Source organism: Lactuca sativa, chromosome 3, assembly GCF_002870075.4.
Source record: "Lactuca sativa cultivar Salinas chromosome 3, Lsat_Salinas_v11, whole genome shotgun sequence".
NCBI lineage: Eukaryota > Viridiplantae > Streptophyta > Magnoliopsida > Asterales > Asteraceae > Lactuca > Lactuca sativa.
Window position 1 is genome coordinate 222559024 of NC_056625.2, and position 8009 is coordinate 222567032.

An 8009-nucleotide genomic window follows, 5' to 3' on the forward strand; every position below is an offset into this window, starting at 1 on the left:
ATCTATACGGGTTGACACCCCTACCTGCGGTTGCTAGTTACAACCAGAACGGCAAATCGAAGTAGGTGATATATATCTTATCAACACTTCGACGTCCAATGAAGCGTCATAGATGGTACTCTAGTTGTACAGCTCGGTTATAGAACTCACTATAAACATTGATAATATCTCTACAAGCCATTGATTTGGTTTCTCTCCCACTTCAAAAACAGTTATAAGTATGGTTTTACTTATGGAAAAACACCTTTTGGTTTTCAAAATTTCTTTAAAGGATCTTTATAAACTTATTTTAAGCATGGTTTTACTTACAAAGAAAATACTTTTTGGTCATTTTAAAAGTATCACTACTGCTCTAGTGGAAAACCTATAATTCTCACCAACCTTTTGCTGACCCTCAAAACTACATGTCTTCTCAGGAAATCACTAAACAAGCATTTCAGATGATGGAATAGTCATGGATTTTGGGCAACCTAGTTTTTCTAGTTTTTGTTATATTTTCCTAGTTGTTTAAGGCAACCTATGTACTTTATTATTATCTGCAAAAACCTTGTATTCAAACTTCCAGATGAAATACAATTACTGTTTTGTTATCATTGTACTTGTGTTATGTATCCAATCGCAAGTAATCCATGAACTAAGTCGCACAACGTAGCATGTGTGATAACCCGAAATTTCCATTGTGTTCAACATATCAAGTCAATAGAAGTCAGAACAGTACTGCTAATTTTCAAACTTTTTGGATTAAGTTTGAGTATTTTAGGATTAACACTTTAGGAGATATCAGGAGAGAGGATGTCCTAGGATTTATTGTGCAACAATAAATTTCCGACACATCAGAAAATTGGAGTTTATGGCCTGAACAATGGTGTTTACGGCTGCAAACCCCAAGGAAGGGGGTATATAAGTGACACTTAGTCTTTTAAATCACTTTTGCACCTTTCCAAGAGTAAACCCCCAAACTCTCTCAAGTATCATCCCAATTTTCTTCGAGATCTTCAATCTAGTAAGTGTTTCTAGCCCTTTCAAGTTAGTATATCACCTAATCTAGTGTTTTAACACACATCCATCCGTGAAAATGTTCCAAAAGGTTGATTCTTCAAGTTTCACCAAGAACACACACTAGTGTTCTTGGACTTTTGGCTCATTTCAAGCTTCTATATTGTAAGTACTCCTATCCTAGAGTCTTATAAGCTTTGTTACACTTCTAAACACCAAGAAAACACCCAAGAAACCAAGGATCAAGGGTGTTTACGGTCAAAGAACATCTTGGGCCGTAAACCCAAATTTTGGTGCCAAAGTGTGCCTTATCCTTTCTTAAGCCTTGGAAACTAGCCTAGACTTTTACCTTGAAGTGTTTAGGACTTGAAAAAATCAAAATACCATGGTCCATAGGAGTTTATGCCAACAAACACATGGAGAAATGGTCCATGGGCCGAAAACTCCATTTAGGAGTGAATTATTGCCCAAATCACTTCCTAAGGCTTAGACTTGGAGTTAGGATGCTTCAAAATGACTTCTAGGACTTCAAATCAACAAATGGTCAAAGGATTATGAGCTTACAGCCGTAAACTCAAGGGTTTATGATCGTAAACTCAATGAGTTATGGTCATTAAGGAGTAAACTCATGAAAGGTGTTCTATTGAACCCTAAACTCAATGGCCTTGTCCTACAACACTTAGATGCACTCCTTAGCACTTATAACACTTATATAAAGTGTTTATCATGTCCTAGGATGTCTTAACTTTGTTAATTAGTTGTTTAAAGACTAATTGGATACATATATGTACTCCTATATGTTAACTAGGATCCTTGTGTGTGTACAAGTCTTCACTTGACACTAGCATCCTACATCAGTCAATACATCCAAACCATCGACTACAGGTGAGTTCATACCCCTTAATCAATGTTTTAAATGTTTTTAAATGCTTTTATGGGCAGGATACAAGTTAAATCATGCTAGTTATTATATCAATCTCATGTGATTAATAACCAGCATACAAATGGATTTACTACACTTTTAGCTGTTTTATAAAACTGATTACTTCAAATGGCTTTTCAAAATATTTTACTTGTTTAACAACTTTTTATCTAAACTATACTACATTCTGTGTGTTTTCTTCCAAACTCTGTTATACTTTTTTATCAAAGGAATTACTTTTGAAATGCTTTATAGAATGACATCAAGTCATTAATATTTATTTATTGTTCAAAACCCTTAAATGTTTTACAGAGCTTCTTTTATACTTTTAAATTGTTAAAAGCATGCCTATATATGTATAGTTATATAAGTAATGTTTGAAGGACTTAGGAAGGCTAGCTCGTCTTATTTCCTTTTCCTCGTTGGGATGTGGCTTTAGGGTATCGGTTATCCGACCGAAGGTCGTTCAACTATCAGTTATATATCATGTATACCTATATAGACATAAAAGTTACCCTCAGTCAGTTCAGTACCTTTGGCTAGCAAAGGTATACTTTCGTTGATACTTGTACATTGCTAGTAACTATTATAGGTATAGTTAGGAGATACTACTTGCTATTCCTATTACAAGGAATTACACCAGAGTCAGTTCATACATGAGTCTATACTAAATTCTATAGGAAGAGATACACTTACATGGATACACTTACTTGGATACACTTACATGGATACCTTTACATAGATACCTTTTTAAAAGCATGCATGTATGTGTATAGTTATATAAGTAATGTTTAAAGGACTTAGGAAGGCTAACCCGCTTTATTTCCTTTTCCTCGTTGGGATGTGGTCTAGTGGGTATCGGGTATCCGTCCGAAGGTCGTTTAAATATTTAGTTATATATCATGTGTACATATACGGACATAATAGTTCTGATCAGTCAGTTCAGTACCTTTGGGTAGCAAAGGTATACGTTCATATATCCCTAGTAAACTATTATAGGTATAGTTTGGGCTTATATATGATTTGGTAATAAATATGGTTTTCAACCTAGCGAATTCGTTGCGGAAGTCACCTTTAGTTCCAAATGTAGAATAGGGACTACCAATCATATTGTTACTTACTTACAGTGGGTCTCGTGAGAAGACTACTTACTTACAGCGGGTCTCGTGAGAAGACTACCTACTTACAGCGGGTCTCGTGAGAAGACTACCTACTTGCAGCGGGGCTCGTGAGAAGACTACTTACTTGCTTACTTTCTTTCACTTAAAGTCTTGGTAGAAGACTACTTTCAAAACGGTCTAGTTTTGGTAGAAGACTACCTTTTTGTACTAGTAGGAAATATGGGATTTTCTAGGAAATTCAAACATTTACACTTTTACTTATAAGACTTTTCATTAATACTTATTTAGATAACGACATTAAATACTTATGAATTCACTAGCTTTAAAGATGATAAACTCTTTCAAAATAACTTGTATTCTCGGGTCACAAATAGACAGGTATCGATGCAAGGTTTAGGGAAGACGGATCAGTCAAGACTCGTCTTTTATTTTGAGTATTCATTATGTTGTTATTACTATGAAAGAATACACTTGTAAGTAAAATTATACTAATAATGCAATGGATGATGTTGTTGCTTGTTTACTACTTTGCATTGTTGTGATACTGTACATGACGTCCTCCGCCCCCGAACATTTCCGCCGTTCCGGTTTTGGGGTGTGACAGCATGTTTCGCCGCCTCGGCCGTGGGTGTGACAATAAAGAACGTGTGTATATAAAGATCGTAAGTAAAAATATAATAGTTTTTAGTAGGAGTAACCTAAACGAAAGTTGTAGTAGATTTAAATATGAATGTGTGAGTATAAATATCGTTAAAATATGAGATTGTATGAAGAAGTTACAGCATTCAGAACACAATACCTAAGCAACCAAACAACTTAGATTACCCCCGTTAAAAAGTAATATATTTTGACTTACAGTTTTATAAAAAAACATGATCATACATATATTCATAAAGAACGAATGTATATAAAAATCGTAAGTAAAAATATATTGCTTTTTAACAAGAGTAATCTAAATGAAAGTTGTAGTAGACTCAAATATGAACACGTGTGTAATGTCCTAAAAATCAGAGTAAAATTCTCAGTTTTTTCAAAACCAATCCAACGACCACTATATTTACAAAACATTGTTTCCAAGAATAATAGTCACAATCAGAGTATCCCAAAATCCACAATCATAAAAACCAAGAGGATGTGCACGATCTCTCCTTCGCTTTTCCACGATCATCTGAAGTACCTAAAACAATAAACTGAAACTGTAAGCCAACGCTTAGCAAGTTCCCCCAAAGTACAACACATAACATCTATAAGATATGCAATCATGCATACTAGGTCCAATCAGTCATCAGACCAGAATGTCACTATACAACAGGTCCAATCAGTCATCGGATTAGTATACCCTCGGGTCCATAACCATCGGGTTGGATTACCCGTGGTCACTCACATAGCAGTAAAGCCTCAACCCTAAGCCATACTATGTCGACATATGTAATAGATAAACATATAAACAATCAACAGGCAACATGCAACAAACAGATCTACATATCACTACCGCGTAACACATCTTATATACCGGGATACAAATCTAACAAATCACTACAACATAACAACATCCTATATACTAGGGCACATAACCTAGTGGGCCCGTATTGGTGCCTTCGACCCACAAATACAGTGAGCAAAACTCACCTCTCAGTTTGAAAAGATAGTTAAACAGGACACTGCTCCTAATATCAACTCTACTGGTCACCTATACATTGAAAAATGATCAAACTCAAATACAATTCAAAATACCCCTAGGTCAAACTTGGTCAAAATGTGGTCAAAGTCAAAAGTCAAAAAGTTACCCGAGTTGACTTAGCTGAGTACGCCCAACGTACTCAGCTTGTACGCTTAGCATACCTAAGATCCAAGATTTGGGCTCCCATCGCGTATGTGTGGCGTACGCCCATGTACGCCCAACGTACGGTGGTTGAATGTGTTCCTTCCGTTTAAGGGATTATTTCATTAAGTCCCTTCGACCAAAAGCAGATCTAGTCCCAAAATAACATCTTAAGTCATAAAGTTTCCAGCTTTATGATTTTGCATGTCTAGGAAATGCTCAATACTAGAAACCCCCAACTTCTTAACTCAATGAGGCATTATAACCCATGAAGGAAGGAAACTAATGACCAAGGTTGCATTTTATGACCTTAGACACTCCAAAACGTCTGAAAAGACAATCCATTTGGTCTAAAGCATGCCATACTCAAGAACACCATTGTTTGGGGACAAAACTTCCAGATTTAAGGTTTCTCTAAGCTTCCAAGATGTTCTCATTTCCTTCTCCTTCCTCTATGAACACCAAAACACACACTAATGGCTCAAGGATGCTTAAAAATGGATTATGGTTAGCTAGGGTCGAATATGGAGGTGGAGGCTAAAGAATGAAGAGGTATCAATGAGTTAAGGATGTTTAAATAGGGTCAAAACCCTAAAAATTAGGGTTTGAGCCTCTGCCACGTACAACCAATGTACGTGATTGAGTCTGAATTTTCATTTAAATGCCACATGGGACCAACTTTGCAAATAATTCTCACGATAAGGGTCAAAATGTTAATACCTGGAATTTGAGGTGTTACAACGTGGATATAAAGATCGTTAAAATTTGAGATCGTATGTAGAAGTTACGACGTTCAGAACGCAACAAATACGAATACGTGGATATAAAGATCGTTAAATTTGAGATCTTATGAAGAAGTTATGACATTCAGAACACAAGACCTAAGCGAAACACAATACCTAAATGAAGTACAAGACATAAGCAACCAAACAGCTAAGATCGCGGTGACCATAAACATCAAAAGCCTCAAACACCTCATTAATGATTCTCTCATGCAGGATGCCGTGAGAAAATCTAAAAAAACCGGTCATAAGTATTGAATGTGTACAAAAACAATAAGGACTTATTTTTCGACAAAAAAATATTAAAACTAAATGTGTACAGAAATTTTAAGGACTAAATGTGTACAAAGTGAGAAATACATTATTCTATTTAGTTATATATTCCGGTTTACCTGCAGTAGCCAGTCTTAAGGACTGAATATGTACACCTAAACAAGTTGAAAGGACAAATATGAATGAAAAAAAAAAAACTTATGTGACCTAATATATATACAAATCAAAAAATATATTATCTTTTGAAATCCTTATCCTCTTTAATAAATGAAGGTTTTTTTTGTCACATGTCATCTTCTCCTTCATTTTGACACTTGTCATTTTGTGAGAATTTTAGAAATTTTATTTTCCACTTGTCATTTTTTAGGGATTTCTATTTTTTTCTTAAAATAAAATCCCATAAAATTGTAATGAGTTTTATAAGGAAATAAAATATCCTATTAATTTGGTAATTGATGAGATTAAAACAATAACTTTTAATCTATAAAGATCGATTAGATCGTGAACAAGTATATGAATATGAAACTGCAAGAACACAATATAAATAACAAGGCAGAACGCAATAATAAGAACAAACAGCTTGAATCAAACGTGTCGAATGATTAAACAAAATCCTTAGAAGAGCTCGATTAAGAACATCAACTGTAAAGGATTGGAAGATTACAAGAGAGCAATATCGTAAACTCTGGAACGCTAAAACAGAAATCTTGAATCTTGAATCTTAACCTAATATGCATGCAAGCGATAACTTATATACAATACATAAAAGGCTCTCGGTTGGACAGGCCCAAACCGGAGAATACAAGGCTAATCTACGAGCCCAAAAGACGCAATACAAAACAGAACTTCAGCCCAACAATCTCCCCCTTTGCGTCAATTTGGAGCGAGACCATCACTTCTTACTTGGGCCGGCGGCTGAAGCTGGTACCTTCTTCTTCACGGTACTAAACAGACACTTGGTTATTGAAAGGATGGTCTGTCTAAACCGGATGTACCAATTGATCATATCTTCAAAGTATTTGATGTCATCAGCCGAATTGTCCTTACACCGCTTGACGATTGATAGGACGTGTTCCAAGCAGGGAGTGGTGTAGAGGTGCTTGTCAGCTAACGCGAACAGACATTTTTGTCCTTCGGCTCTGGTGAACATCACAGAATTTCGCCTCGAATCTATCTTGCCCATTTTCATCGTGTTTAGATCACTGGCCGATCCCACAGGCTTGACTTTCGGTTTCTTCTTAAACACTGTGGCAACCTCCTGATCCATTAGGGCCACCTCCATGATATAGCATGCCAGCATCCTTTTGACATGGTCTAAGATGGGACCATATTCGGCTTCGTTTGTCAGCAAGATGTTGTACAAGACTATCCAATCATGAGGATTCAGATTGGGCAGATCCGCCAGAGAGATCATGTGAGCAGTTCTTGCAGATCCTCGGATAAGCTTGAACTTGACGTTTGTGAATCTCCCCACGGCAAACGGCTTCATCACCCGAACACTGACAATCTTCTGGGCGCTCCATGTAAGGTATTGAGGGCGAGTGGCCTCCAGATAAAAGTCAATGAGCTCCCTGTCAAGCTCATCGTTCGGATGCGGGACTTCGAAAATGTTGGAGAAGGCGTGGAAGATGAACGCCTTTCGAGTCAGCGGCATATCAAATTGCGAATCGACCGAGTTGATGCAGTCGAACGATATCACCGGCTCGAGCCATAGTATGCTTGGAGTCTCTATGGCCTCTTTTATCAGTCGATCCCTGGTCCAGGCAGGGAAGAGCAGCTTTCGGCTCTCAAGGAGATCGTTGGCTTCTTTTTGTTTACGTTCGACTTCTTCAGCTTCACGTGCCACACGACTGACATCGTCATCAGTATTGCGACTGTTCTTTCTCTTTAACATGTCCGCAATAGTCTCCTTGTCTTCATCTTCATCTTCATCTTCATCTCCTCCCTCTGCAATGTTTTTGCCCTTGTCCTTCACACCCGAACCCGAGGCATGACCAGTTGGGGGTGGTTCGGTTGTGTGAGTTGCTTTTGAGGAAGGAGGTGGTTTCGATCCTTTCTTCTCATCTCCCCCTTGTTTCGGAATGGACACGAAA